This window comes from Mustela nigripes, chromosome 3 (genome assembly GCF_022355385.1).
Source record: "Mustela nigripes isolate SB6536 chromosome 3, MUSNIG.SB6536, whole genome shotgun sequence".
NCBI classification, from domain to species: Eukaryota; Metazoa; Chordata; class Mammalia; order Carnivora; family Mustelidae; genus Mustela; species Mustela nigripes.
Window position 1 is genome coordinate 55,963,165 of NC_081559.1, and position 14,053 is coordinate 55,977,217.

Below are 14,053 nucleotides of genomic sequence, written 5' to 3' on the forward strand. Positions count from 1 at the left end.
GCGGGGCTCAATCCCAGGACCCTGGGATCATGACCTGAGCTGAAGGCAGAGGCTTTAACCCACTGAGCCACCCAGGTGCCCCGGGATCTGTAGGTTTTACGGAAGAGGTAACATTTGAGGGGAACTGTGACATTTGAGTTTACTGTCAAGTGTGAAAGTTTTATAAAGTTTCCTTTCTATAAGTTCCACACTAAAAATATGAAAGGACGAGGTAAATATTTTCTGAATTAAAGTGACTTGAAATTTAATTTTGTTGTACATCATTCTCTTCTCTCACAGTTTCTAGAACACCAATGCAGACTTTCAAATTGTTAGTCAAGGAGCAAATAAAATAGAACTATAATCAGCAAAAACTGTTTCAGAGATGAGAGGAAGTTTGATATAGACTGAGCTATGGAATTATGAACTTTGATGAAAGGACTAGAATTTAAAAAATACAACCCTGAAGTATTCAGTAATGAGGCAATAAAGAGACAAAAACCATGAATTTTGTGAATAAAAGTTAAGTAGATTTTCCTGAGATGAAAGCAAATTGGAGAATAAAATTATAAATAAATAGATGGTACAATTTGCATGTGGAAAAGTTTACCTGCACTGTCTTATATTATGATAGAAATATAGCTACTGATGTAATGTTTTTAAAAAGCACTTGAAAAAAATGCATTCCCATAAGGACAGCATCAGGAATATTTGTATTAAACTTAAAAAAATTTTATTTATTTGAGAGTGAGAGCACGTGAGGAAAGGGAAACAAATGGAGAGACTACCCAGCAGACTCTGGGCTGTATTAAACTCACTACTAATTACAGAAAAAAAAATTAAGAAAGAAAAAAAACCAAAAACCACCAAACCAAAAACCACCAAACCAAAAACCACCAAACCAAAGTAGAAAACTTTCTTTTCTATTCTCTCATGCTTCTATAATTTTTCTTAGACTATGTTAAGATTATTGCCTTTTTCTTTTCTTAAGCATATTTATTAAACAGTAGCTCATTCAGAATTTTTAGGTAAGAACTGATTTTGAAACCAAATGAGCCTGTAACATTGTATACTTCCAATTGTTCAAAGAAGTTTAGTTGGGTCTCTGCAGCATAGTATCATTTATATCTACAGTCTCTCACTGAGAACACAATGCATGGGTTTAGCTCCATCAATGGTATAATGGTGCAACTTTTGCTGGAGAAGCTTTGGCAATGGGAGGTGGGGGGTGTCTTTTTTTAAAGTTTTTATTTATTTATTTGACAGAGAGAGAGATCACAAGTAGGCAGAGAGGCAGGCAGAGAGAGGAGGAAGCAGGCTCCCTGCTGAGCAGAGAGCCCGATGCAGGGCTCGATCACAGGACCCTGAGACCATGACCTGAGCTGAAGGCAGAGGCTTAACCCACTGAGCCACCCAGGTGCCTCAGGGGTGGGGAGGGGGTGTCTTTTATCCAAATATACACATCTGCATTTGGTATTTTAAAAGAAGTCGAAAAAAGAAGTCAGTGAATACATGGCAGATTTCTGGAAATGGCTGATTTCTCTACTTTGCAAATAATGACTTATCTGTCAGTAGAATACACTGGGAAAGATACTTTAACTTTTTTGAGTCTCAGTTTAGTCATCTGTAAACTAATAATAAAGGCTCAACTAGAAAGCACCTACCATTTTTAAAAAAATGAATAAAAATTTATTAGTTTTATACTTCCTTTCTAAACACTTCTAGAAAATACATTTTTTTAAAAAATACTTAATGGAAAAACCATGAAAACGTAAGAATAAATATAAAGAAAAAATATATATATATTATTTAATTAAATTTATGTATAATATTAAAGAACTCTCTGCTAGGTACCTTTGCAAGGGTACTTACCAAACTTCTTGGTAAGTAAACTCCTACAAGATCTAAACGTTAGGCTCATTTATTTCCTGAAATTTTATATTTCAACAGCAACATCCAAAATATTTTCATGTCCTGGAACATACATTCTTTCCAAATCTGTATGCCTATTTCCTCTTTCTGGATTCTCTTCCTTTAAAAAACAAACAAAACTATTTTTATTTGAGCATAGTTGACACAAAATATTACATTAGTTTCAGGTGTACAACATAGTGATTCAACAAGTTTATACATTATGTGACGCTCATCACAAGTATAGCTACCATCTGTCACCATCAACCCTATTATAACATCATTTTCTATATTTCTTCTGCTGTGCCTTTCATTCCTGTGACTTATTCATTCCATACTCCCCTCTGGCAACCATCAGTTTGTTCTCTGTATTTATAAGTGTGATATAGCTTTTTCTTTGTTTATTCATTTGTTTTGTTTTTTTACATGAGTGTTTTAAACATGAGTGAAATCATATGGTATTTGTCTTTCTCAATCTTACTCATTTCATTTAGAATAATACCCTCTAGGTCTATCTATGTTGTCACAAATGGCATGATTACATCCTTTTTATGGCAGCATAATATTCCTGTGTGTGTGTGTGTGTGTGTGTGTGTACTCCTTTTGGAAATGGCTGATTTCTCTACTTCGTGTATATACACACACACAGACACACACACACACATTTACCAGATCTTCCTTACCATTCACCTATCAATGGACACTTAGGTTGCTTCCATATCTTGGCTGTTAATAATGCTGCATTAACAAAAGGGTGCATGTATCCTTTGGAATTAGTGTTTTCTTCCAACTCATACTTCAAAAATCTAGCCCAGATGTCATCCTACTCTGTTAAGGTTTAGTTAGTCTCCTTCCCTAGACACAGTGAATCATTCCCTTTCCTATTTTTCTCCTAAAATCCAACCTATGAAAGTTATAGCAGAGTTGAGTAAAAGTAAATGAAATATAAACAAACCAAAGACATTTTAACAATGGCATATAATTTGTCAAACTATTTTGGTGTGTCAGGATTAGTTTTAGGCACAAGAGACAGAAAACCTGAAACCAGTGGCTTACAAAAAAATTTTATCTCTTGTGAAAATGTCTATGCTACTTAAAGCAATCTACACATTTAATGCAACCCCTATCAAAATCCCATCCATTTATTTCAAAGAAATGGAACAAATAATCCTAAAATGTAGATGGAACCAGAAAAGACCTCGAATAGCCAAAGGAATATTGAAAAAGATGGGGGGCCTGGATGGCTCAGTGGGTTAAAGCTTCTGCTCAGGTCATGATCCCAGGGTCCTGGAATGGAGCCCCTAGTCGGGCTCTCTGCTCAGCAGGGAGTCTGCTTCCTCCTTTCTCTCTGCCTGCCTCTCTGCCTACTTGTGATCTCTGCCTGTCAAATAAATAAAATCCTTAAAAAGAAAGAAAGAAAGAAAGCCAGCCAGCGAAAGTTGGTGCATCACAATTCTAGACTTCAAGCTCTATTACAAAGCTGTCATCATCAAGACAGTATGGTACTGGCACAAAACAGACACATAGATCAATGGAACAGAAGAGAGAGCCCAGAAATAGACCCTCAACTCTATGGTCAACTCATCTTCGACAAAGCAGGAAAGAACGTCCAGTGGAAAAAAGACACCCTCTTCAACAAATGGTGTTGGGAAAATTGGTCAGCCACATGCAGAAAAATGAAATTGGACCACTTCCTTACACCACACACAAAAATAGACTCAAAATGGATGAAGGACCTCAATGTGAGAAAGGAATCCATCAAAATCCTTGAGGAGAACACGGGCAGCAACCTCTTCGACTTCAGCCACAGCAACGTCTTCTCAGGAACATCACCAAAGGCAAGGGAAGCAAGGCCAAAAATGAACTATTGGGACTTCATTAAGATCAAAAGCTTTTGCACAGCAAAGGAAACAGTTAACAAAACCAAAAGACAACTGACAGAATGGGAGAAGATATTTGCAAACGACATATCAGATAAAGGGGTAGTATCCAAAATCTATAAAGAGCTTAGCTAACTCAACACCCAAAGAACAAATAATCCAATCAAGAAATGGGCAGAGGACATGAGCAGACATTTCTGCAAAGAAGACATCCAGATGGCCAACAGACACATGAAAAAGTGCTCCACATCACTCGGCATCAGGGAAATACAAATCAGAACCACAATGAGATACCACCTCACACCAGTCAGAATGGCTAAAATTAACAAGTCAGGAAATGACAGATGCTGGCGAGGATGTGGAGAAAGGGGAACCCTCCTACATGGTTGAAGGGAATGCAAGCTGGTACAACCACTCTGGAAAACAGCATGAGGGTTCCTCAAAAAGTTGAAAATAGGGCTAACCTATGACCCAGCAATTGCACTACTGGGTATTTACCCTAAAGATACAAACGTAGTGATCTGAAGGGGCACATGCACCCGAATGTTTATAGCAGCAATGTCCAAAATAGTCAAGCTATGGAAAGAATCTAGATGTCCATCAACAGATATATGGATAAAGAAGATGTGGTACACACACACACACACACACACACACAATGGAATACTATGCAGCCATCAAAAGAAATGAAATCTTGCCATTTGCGATGATGTAGATGGAACTAGAGGGTATTATGGTTAGCGAAATAAGTCAATTAGAGAAAGACAACTATCATATGATCTCCCTGATATGAGGAAGTAGAGATGCAATGTGGGGGGCTTGGGGAGTAGGAAAAGAATAAATGAAACAAGATGTGATCGGGTGGGAGACAAACCATAAGAGACTCTTAATCTCACAAAGCAAACTTTGTGAGCAAATGGGGGAGGGGGGGAAGGGAGAGGATGGGTGGTTACAGACATTGGGGAGTGTATGTTTTATGGTGAGTGCTGTGAAGTCTGTAAACCTGGTGATTCACAGACCTGTACCCCTGGGGCTAATAATACATTATATGTTTATTTGAAAAATGAAAAAATTATTTAAAAAAAGAAAAATTTAAAAAACTAAACAAATAGAACATTTATGTAATCATTGTAAATAACTGATAAAACTAAGGGGCTTGGTTTTTTTTATTTGTTTGTTTTTTTGGTTTTCTGCATGTAGAAGTATAAAAAGAACAAATTAGCAAAGCAGAAATAATAAAATTGGTTATTAAATTCACACACTATTGCATCCATTTCATTCAATGAACCCATTATTTGTGTTAGTTATACATCATAGATATTGTAAGAGATGTATAAAACAATAAATGCTTCTTTTGAGTTATACTCCTATAGAGATAGAGAGTATTTAAATCAATAAATACACTTATTTCTGAAAAGAAAAAAAAAGTTTATCTCTGTCATATCAAGGAAGTCCAGATGCAGGCACCAGTGCGGATATAGACAAGGTAACATCCTGAAGATATTAGAGACTTTCTCTTTTATTTCTTGCCCATTCTTGGTTTGGGGTTTCCACTCATTTCCAGTTACCATGTCCACATTTCAGCCAGTAAGGAAGAATGGGGGAAAAAGAGGGAATACAACCTTTCCCTTAAGTTGCTTATTTATCTCTAGCCAGACCTTAGTCCCATGATCACATCTAGATTCAAGGGAAGCTGGGAAATATTTTTACTCCAGGTATTGATATGCTAGGAAAGAATTAGTGGATGGGGAAAATCAACATTAAGGGACAACCATCAGTCACTATGACACTTCATTACATCTTATCTGTGGTCGGTAGCCAACATTTTAAATTTGCTATCTACTTCCAATATTTCTAGTAGTGTGTACATTGTAAAGTGGTCTAATAATTCCTTCTAAATTTCAATTCTTAATCATTTTAAAGATTTATTTATTTATTTGACCCAGAGAGAATGAGAGAGAGTGAGAGAGAACACAAGCAGGGTAAGAGGCAGAGGGAAAGGGAGAAGCAGGCTCCCCGTGGAGCAGGGAACCAGATGCAGGACTCAATCCCAGGACCCTGAGATCATGACCTGAGCTGAAGGCAGAGGCTTTAACCCACTGAGCCACTCAGGTGCTCCTTTTCTGCCTTTAAAACAAACAAACTAACAAACAAAACTTTAATTATTTGCTTTTAAGTGATCTCTCTGTCCAACGTGGCAGTTGAACTCAAGACCCCAAGATAAAAAGTTGCACACTCTACTGACTGAGCCACTCAGGGGACCCTAAATTTCAATTTTTAAGTGAAATATTTCTGTTGGTAGAGATGAGTCTCTATAAAATATAAGTAATATTTACAATAAAATTACAAAGGGTAAAAGGAATATTAATAAAACCAGAAAAGGCTTGGGGCACCTGGGTGGTTCAGTTATTAAGCATCCAATTCTTGATTTCAGCTCAGGTCATGATCTCAGGGTTGTAAGACTGGCCCCCATCAGGCTCCACACTGGGCATGGAGCCTGCTTAAGATTCCCTCTCTCTGTCCCTCTGTCCATACCCCTGCTTGTGCACATATGTTAAGTACTCTCTCTCTCTCTCTCTTTAAAAACAAAAACAGAACAAAGCAAAACAAAATGAGAAAAGGCCATTTTATTTTCCAACTTGCTCTGTAATATTATTAAAATATATATTAAAAAGTTAAATCATAATATTTAAAAGTATAGCTAGTATAGTAATGAAATTACACACTAATAAACTGCGTTTAAGTGAAATTGCTTAAATATTCTCAAAGAAGACAAAGAATCTGGAAAGATTTGAGAATAAAAAAATCTATGAGTTATTTTATAATACTTCCTATAAATGCTATTCAGAGATTTTTATTTACTTAATTAATTTATTTTAATTTCTTAAAAGTTTTCTTTATTTGAGAGAGGCAAGAAGCAAGAAAGCACAAGCAGGGGGAGAGGAAGATAGAGAGGGAGAACCAAGCAACCCACTAAGCAAGGAGCCTGACATGGGCCTTGACCCAAGGACCCAATCCCAGGACCCAGAGATCATGACCTAAGCCAAAGGCAGATAATTTGACTGAGCTCTCTAAACCCTAATGCTGTTTAGAGATTTTTAATCAAGTAGATGCGATCACAAAACCATACTAAAAATTATGGTAGAATAAAGCAAAATCAGGTTAAGCTAAGATCTCACCCTATGTGACTTGAGAAAAGTAACTTTACAAGTGATGGTATCATCATCTACAATGATGATACAATGAGTGGTCAAGAGAATTTAGTATGTATCTGCCTCTGTACTATGCTTTATAAACATGATGTCATTTAACATTCACAGCACTCCTAGAGATATAAATATTATCTCTGCTTTAGAGAGGAAAAAATGGATCTTAGACTATGTAATGGACTCAAGATCACAACCTTTAAACAAAGGTTTTTCTGACCTCAGTTCATGTTCTTAACACATATTACCTCCCTTTCAACTCTCTGGACCTTGATTTTTTCATCTGTTGTATAAGGGGAATGCAGCACAATCTGAGCCATTCTAAAGTTCATTCTAGCCTTTTAGGATCTTAATATTCTACTGAGGTCTAACTCTTTCCCTAAATAAAAGCACCTTGTATCAAAAGATCTAATCAGTCTCCTTGCTGGAATTCATATATCGATTAAGTTATCATAAACATATGTAATGTAGGAGTACCTGGGTGGCTCAGTAGGTTAAACCTCTGCCTTCGGCTCAGGTCATGATCCCAGCATCCTGGGATCGAGCCCTGCATTGGGCTCTCTGCTCAGCGGGGAGCCTGCTTCCCCCCATCTCTCTGCCTGCCTCTCTGCCTACTTGTGATCTCTGTCAAATAAATAAATATCAATCTTTAAAAATATATGTAATGTAGAAAGTAGAAATTCATTTACTGAAACTTACAGACAAAAGGGCCACAATGTGTGAATAAGGTAAATTTGGATGTTTGGGGTGTATCCCTGACATTTACACCTGATTTCATCTCCCTTCTTGTATGTGCGAAGGAGCACATACAAGAGGGAAGAAAGTTGAAACGCATTATATTTAAATCTTGCATAGCAATCCTTTTAAATGTAAGTAACATCATTTTACAGGTGAAGATACTGAAGTACAAAGAGGTTCACTTGCTATGGGTCACATACCTGGTATAAGTGGCATCAATACTTGAACTTTCTCTAGTTCTTTTTAAAATAACGGTGTGGGGGTGGGCAGGGAACACCTCGGTGGCTCAGTCGGTTAAATATTTGCCTTCTCTGCTCAGTGGAAAGCCTGCATCTCCCCCTACCCCTGCATCTCCTCCTGATGTCTCTCTCTCTCTCTCCCTGTCTGTCAAATAAATAAATAAAATCTTTTAAAAATAACAAAAATTAAAAAATTAAAAATTAAAAATTTTTAAAGATTTATTTATTTATTTTAGAGAAAGAGTGAGGAGGGGAAGGGCAGAGGGAGAGAGAAAGAATCTTGAGCTGACTCCCTGCTGAGCATGGAGCCCAACAAGGGGCTAGACCCTGAGATCATGACTAGAACTAAAATCAAGAGTCAGATGCTTAACCAACTGAGACACCCAGAAGCCCCAAGCTCTCTTTAGTTCTAAAACATACATTCTTTCCCATCTAACTTGCTTCCTATGGCTCACCTTTTGGATATTCATGTATTAATATCCTTATTTTAATTTTTATATAGAAAAACTAAGGATGCTAATTAATTGAGCTCTTTTGGGGGTATTTATGATTACCAGCAAACATTGGTTGAATGCTCATTTGCTTAGCACAGTGAAAAATAAATATTAAAATACATAAAATATAAGAAAATATATGTTACCAGTAACATAGGAATAATAAAAATTAAGCATTAAGAAACTACTAGGGAAAGAGGATCATTTTCCATTAGGATGCTTAGGGAAGGCCTCAAAGAATGATTACATGTTGACAGGTTATTAGAGGAGAGTTCTGAGTTCATCAGAAAAAACTAAAAGCCTAAAATAGAAAAATGATATTCTACAGAGAGGAGCCTAATTGGCTAAGCTGGTAGAGCATTTACCTCTTGATCTTGGGGTTGTGAGTTTGATCCCCACACTGGGTGTAGAGATTACTTAAAAATAAAATCTTTAAAAAAAAAAAAAGCAACTGAGGGTTGCTGGGGGGAGGGGGGTTACAAGAAGGGGGGTGGGGTTATGGACATTGGGGAGGGTATGTGCTATGGTGAGTACTGTGAAGTGTGTAAACCTGGCGATTCACAGACCTGTACCCCTGGGGATAAAAATATATTATATGTATATAAAAAATAAAAAATTAAAAAATAAAAAAGAATATTCTAGGGGAAGGCAATGACATGAATGTAAGTATGGAACCAAAATCAATTTTTGATGTGGAGTATGTAGTCCATGTTGGGTAGAATGTAGGATTCTGGAACAATACAATAATCAGCTGGGAAATATGTTACACCCAAATTGAGGAGCTTGAATACCAAGTTAGAATATCTAGATTTGATCTTGGAGGAAATGGGAAGTCACTAAACATCTTCAAGTAAAAAAGAGAAAGAGTCAGCAATGCTTTGATAAGATTAAACTGAAGATGCATAGACTTTAAGAGAATTGATGATGGCCAGGAAAATGAGAGAGCAGTTAGAAGATCTGAACACTTTTATGGATTATAACTTGGGAAAAATAGCAATCCTCCTGAGTTCTGAAAATTTCTGGGGCAAAAATATAAAAAATGTATATTATGTAATACACAAAGACTCATTACAGCTTCAGCTCTGAAACAATCTATAATATCCTCCCCCCACCCAGCCACAATATTCTACTCTTTCAGCTATTACTTTATCATCTCAATTTATCAGCTTATCTACTTCTGACTAGTCCCTTAACCTCCATTTCCTCTGAGCATATCAGCCCTTTCCTGGTCTCACTTTATTTATGCCCCATGGTCAATGCTTGACCTACTCTCTCCATAGTCCCCTCAATGGGAATCAGTGTTGAAATCTACCCTCTTCTCTTGGCTCAAGGGGCTGGAGAAGGCCTCATAGCCCTAATATTATTACAAATTAAGGGTTTTTACTATCAGTCACTTATGAATATCTCAAATGAATACTTCTTAGTCTTTCCCTTATATTATATCAGATAATATTGGATACTACCTCTCTTACTGAAATTCTTGAATTTAGAACACTTGCAATTACATACTCTCTTAATGTTACCCTAAAAATGTACAGCAAGAGCCAGCATTTTCAAATTAAAAATCATTTTCATCCAATGCCAATGTTAACCTCCTTGACTGAAATGTACTCAACACTAAGCAGAAGGTTATTATAGAAATACATTAATATTTTGTTGTAAAATATTCAGTTAGGGCAATAAAGTTCTGATTAAGGAAAAAACAAACAAGCAAAGAGCTGCATATCAGAGATAGCTAATGTGATGCCTTAGGAAAATGAATGAATAGGAGATAAACATCTGAGCATATGTATACTTGATGATAAAACGCTTAAAAATACAATAAAAGTTCTCTCCAAGCTTAAAAAAGTAGACCAGGTTTTTTTAAAGTTTTTTAGAAAAATGTTAAAATACAAATATAAATATTATGAATTTATGTTTCTGATAATTACTGTTTATATAATTAATGAACAATTAGAACAGGATTAAAGAAACAGATTGAGTAAATAATTCAAATTTATTTGTGTTATTTAAAAGAATTTTCCAAAAATAATATTTTTTTACTATTTAGTAATTTTATAATAATGTGGATCAAGACCTTGGACACAGTTTTTTCTTTAAGAAATGTTATTTCCTTATCCTTTTATATAGTAGAGATTAATACTTTAAAATAAAGAGAAGTATCAGTTACTTATGAGAACTATCTCTTTTCAACAACTCTCCATATTTGGAAGACTCTCTATAAATCATTTAAATATCAATGAAAAATTTAAGCAAGCTTAAGAATCCTTTCAAGGCTGTTTACAGTCTTTTCTTAATAAGTGATTACAATCTCAAGTAATTTTATTTTTGTAAATTTTTTCCTAATATGGAGTTATCTTAAATGTTCTGTTATTTTTTAGTAAAGACAGAAATTTTTAAAATAGGATGTTCAGATGATTCACACTGAAATACATTAATATAATTAAGCATATAATTTCAGTTATAAATTAAAAGTAATTTTTCATTTTAAATGCTTTTAAATAATTTAAAGCAATTTTCTTAGTACTTAAAATACTAACTAGAAGTATGAGATGTGTTTCATTGAAAATATAAACATTTAATTGTTTGCTGAAAGAAAGAATAAAATTATAAATATTTTCCAACCCTATACTCATTCTGGAGAAAACATCCTTAAAAGATTAATTATCATTTTGTTCTTACTGTGATCAATGTGGTCAATCTTGTGACATCACTGTTGAGAAATCTGCAATAGGAAAACAGAAATAGCATTTAGCTGAATCATATTTACGTAAGTAATTTCAGAAACTAAAATATTTGTTTAGAATTTTTGTCTTTCTTGATGCCAAAAGTCAATCTAAAGATGTCAGGAAAGTTACAACTGATGTGACAGAAATAAAGCATGAGGCACTTCAGGTTCTTGTTGATGGGTCATTACTTATTATAGCATGACAGATTATGTTTTGTTTATAATCAGCAACACCCCATGATTAACATAACATAACATATTAGTAAATAAGCTATAGGACTTTTGGGTTGCTTTTTTATTTCAAATATTTACTAAGAAGAGAATCACTGTGTCTCAAATATACTACAAACAAGAGGCAGGTCCTTTTTATAGATGACTTTTTCTCTGTGATCAGATTAGTAGTTCATCTTAAGGCTAGAATGTGATCAATTTATTATCAATTAATAGGAGAAATGGCCTTGGGCTCATTCTTATGAAGAGATACAAAACTAGTAAAGATTGAAAATATCACTGGGAAGGAACTATACGCAATAAGCCCAAGGGAACTTAGAAGTTAAACTACTTACTGAACTATGGAGAGCTTAGAGTTCTTACCCCTATAAAATCTAAGCTTTTTTGAAATTTCTCAATTAACAAGGCATGACTTAAGGTAAACTTTTAAATGTTTTATGTTTTAATATTATGGTGTTTTAATATTCATAATGGGCCTTCATATATTATTTCATCAAATCCTCATAACAATTCATGGAAATAGATGTTAGAGAGCTTACATGACTTGTCCAAGCATAGAGAACTGAGTTTTCCTTGGTTCCTTTTTTATCTCACACCTTTCAGCCATTCCATTCTGCCAACACACATTTTACCCTGTATTTCCAAAGACCTGCCTTCAAGTAGTTACTTTCTATCATTATGTTCTCAACTTAAATCAATATAAAAAAGTCTTGTGGGACACCTGGATAGCTTGGTCAGTAGAGCATTTGACTCTTGGTTTCATGTGACACTTCATTTCAGGATTTTGAGTCCAAGCCCCAGGTTGCACGCACACACACACACACACGCACACACACTATAAAGCCCTGTGATGATAAAATGTCAATACAAAAAGTCTTATGAAAGAAGCAATTATACTTTTTATAAAACTCTGTTATTCAAAAAGGTATTAAAGTTTTTTAAAATAGTTACATTCAAACAATATTTGTGACTGAATAAAAAAATAAAAATAAATGTTCCATTTTATTTTATTTTATTTTATTTTATTTTAAAGATTTTATTTATTTATTTGACAGAGATCACAAGTAGGCAGAGAAGCAGGCAGAGAGAGATGAGGAAGCAGGCTACCCGCTGAACAGAGAGCCCGATGCGGGGCTCGATCCCATGACCCTGGGATCATGACCTGAGCCGAAGGCAGAGGCTTTAACCCACTGAGCCACCCAGGCGCCCCTCCATTTTATTTTTTTGAAAAAAAAAATACAAGGTAATTAAGACTATATGTATAGCTAAAACTGCACACTATTTTTAAAGCTCTAAAACTAATAGCATAAAAAACTAGTAAAAGCATTCCTTCATCATGGTAACAATTTTTACACATGGCTTACTGGTATGTGCAAATGCATAAGAAAAAAACACATGAAATTAAAACGACACTAGATAAAGCCAGACAAATCTTAAAGCTTCTCATAAAAATCTTAAGTGGCTTTTACAAGGAAAGGTAATTCTTTAAAATCATCTTGAAACTGGGAAATATATTCAAATTACACATATAAAAAGTCATATTACATTTTATGAAAACATAATTCAACTAATATATTGGTTATGTGCTATTTCCTTACAAGTTACCATTTCAGTAAATATGCACAGGAAAAATCTCAACTATATTTATACATAGAAAACACCTACCAGTGTTAAGCTGTGAGATAAATCAAGACATACAATTATATAAGCAATCTTTCAGTAATTAACATATAACTATCTTTATTTTTCCTCTTCTTCTGACCCAAAACAGAAAGTTTTACCTTATGTAACTGGTTTTAACATACACCATTAAAGTCTCAACATACACAAAGTAAGGATGCCTATCCCTACCTGGCTTATTGAAAAGAATCATAGGAATAAATGAGTAGAAGACCTACTTTTTCTCACCTCACTCACATTTGAACATAGAAATATATGTTGCTTGGGGCACCAGGGTGGCTCAGTGAGTTAAGCCTCTGACTTTGGTTCAGGTCATGGTCTCAGGGTCCTGGGACTGAGCCCCACATCGGGCCTTTTCTGAGCAGGGAGCCTGCTTCCCCCTCTCCCTCTGCCTGCCTCTCTGCCTACTTGTAATCTCTATCTCTCTGTCAAATAAATAAATAAAAAATCTTAAAAAACAACAAAAAAGAAATATATGCTGCTTAATTCTAAAATTCATTTAAATAGTCATTAAATATTTAATCATTCATTTATATATCAGTTTAATGTTTTTGCTGTGTTTGTACTTTCCAAGGTGTAATTATACAATAAAAAAATTTCCATTAAAAAATCTATTTTCTATTACATAAGAAAAATAATCTCACAGGGGCACCCGGGTGGTACGGTTGGTTGAGCAACTAACTCTTGGTTTCAGCTCAGGTTGTGGACTCAGAATGGTGGGATAGAGCCATGTGACAGGACTGCAGAGTCTGTGGAAGTTTCTGATTCACCCTTTGCCCCTCCCACCCCTCACTCCACACAAACACGTGCTTGCGCTAGCTCTCTCCTTCTCTCTCAAATAAATAGATAAATCTAAAGAAAGAAAGAAAGAAAGAAAGACAGACAGACAGAAAGAAAAAGAAGGAAAGAAAGAAAGAAAGAAAGAAAGAAAGAAAGAAAGAAAGAAAGAAAGAAAGAAAGAAAGAAA

General features: G+C 35.1%; 1 protein-coding gene across 18 annotated transcripts in view; it reads right to left on the bottom strand.

The window, feature by feature from the left end:
* Positions 1 to 14,053, bottom strand: part of BAZ2B (bromodomain adjacent to zinc finger domain 2B) — a 313,348-nt gene that overhangs the window by 226,500 nt on the left and 72,795 nt on the right. For all 18 annotated transcript variants that reach the window (XM_059394021.1, XM_059394020.1, XM_059394019.1 and 15 more), the window contains exon 2: positions 11,130 to 11,172. The gene's annotated coding sequence lies outside the window, so the exon portion shown is untranslated. The remainder of the gene's footprint in view (positions 1 to 11,129; positions 11,173 to 14,053) is intronic.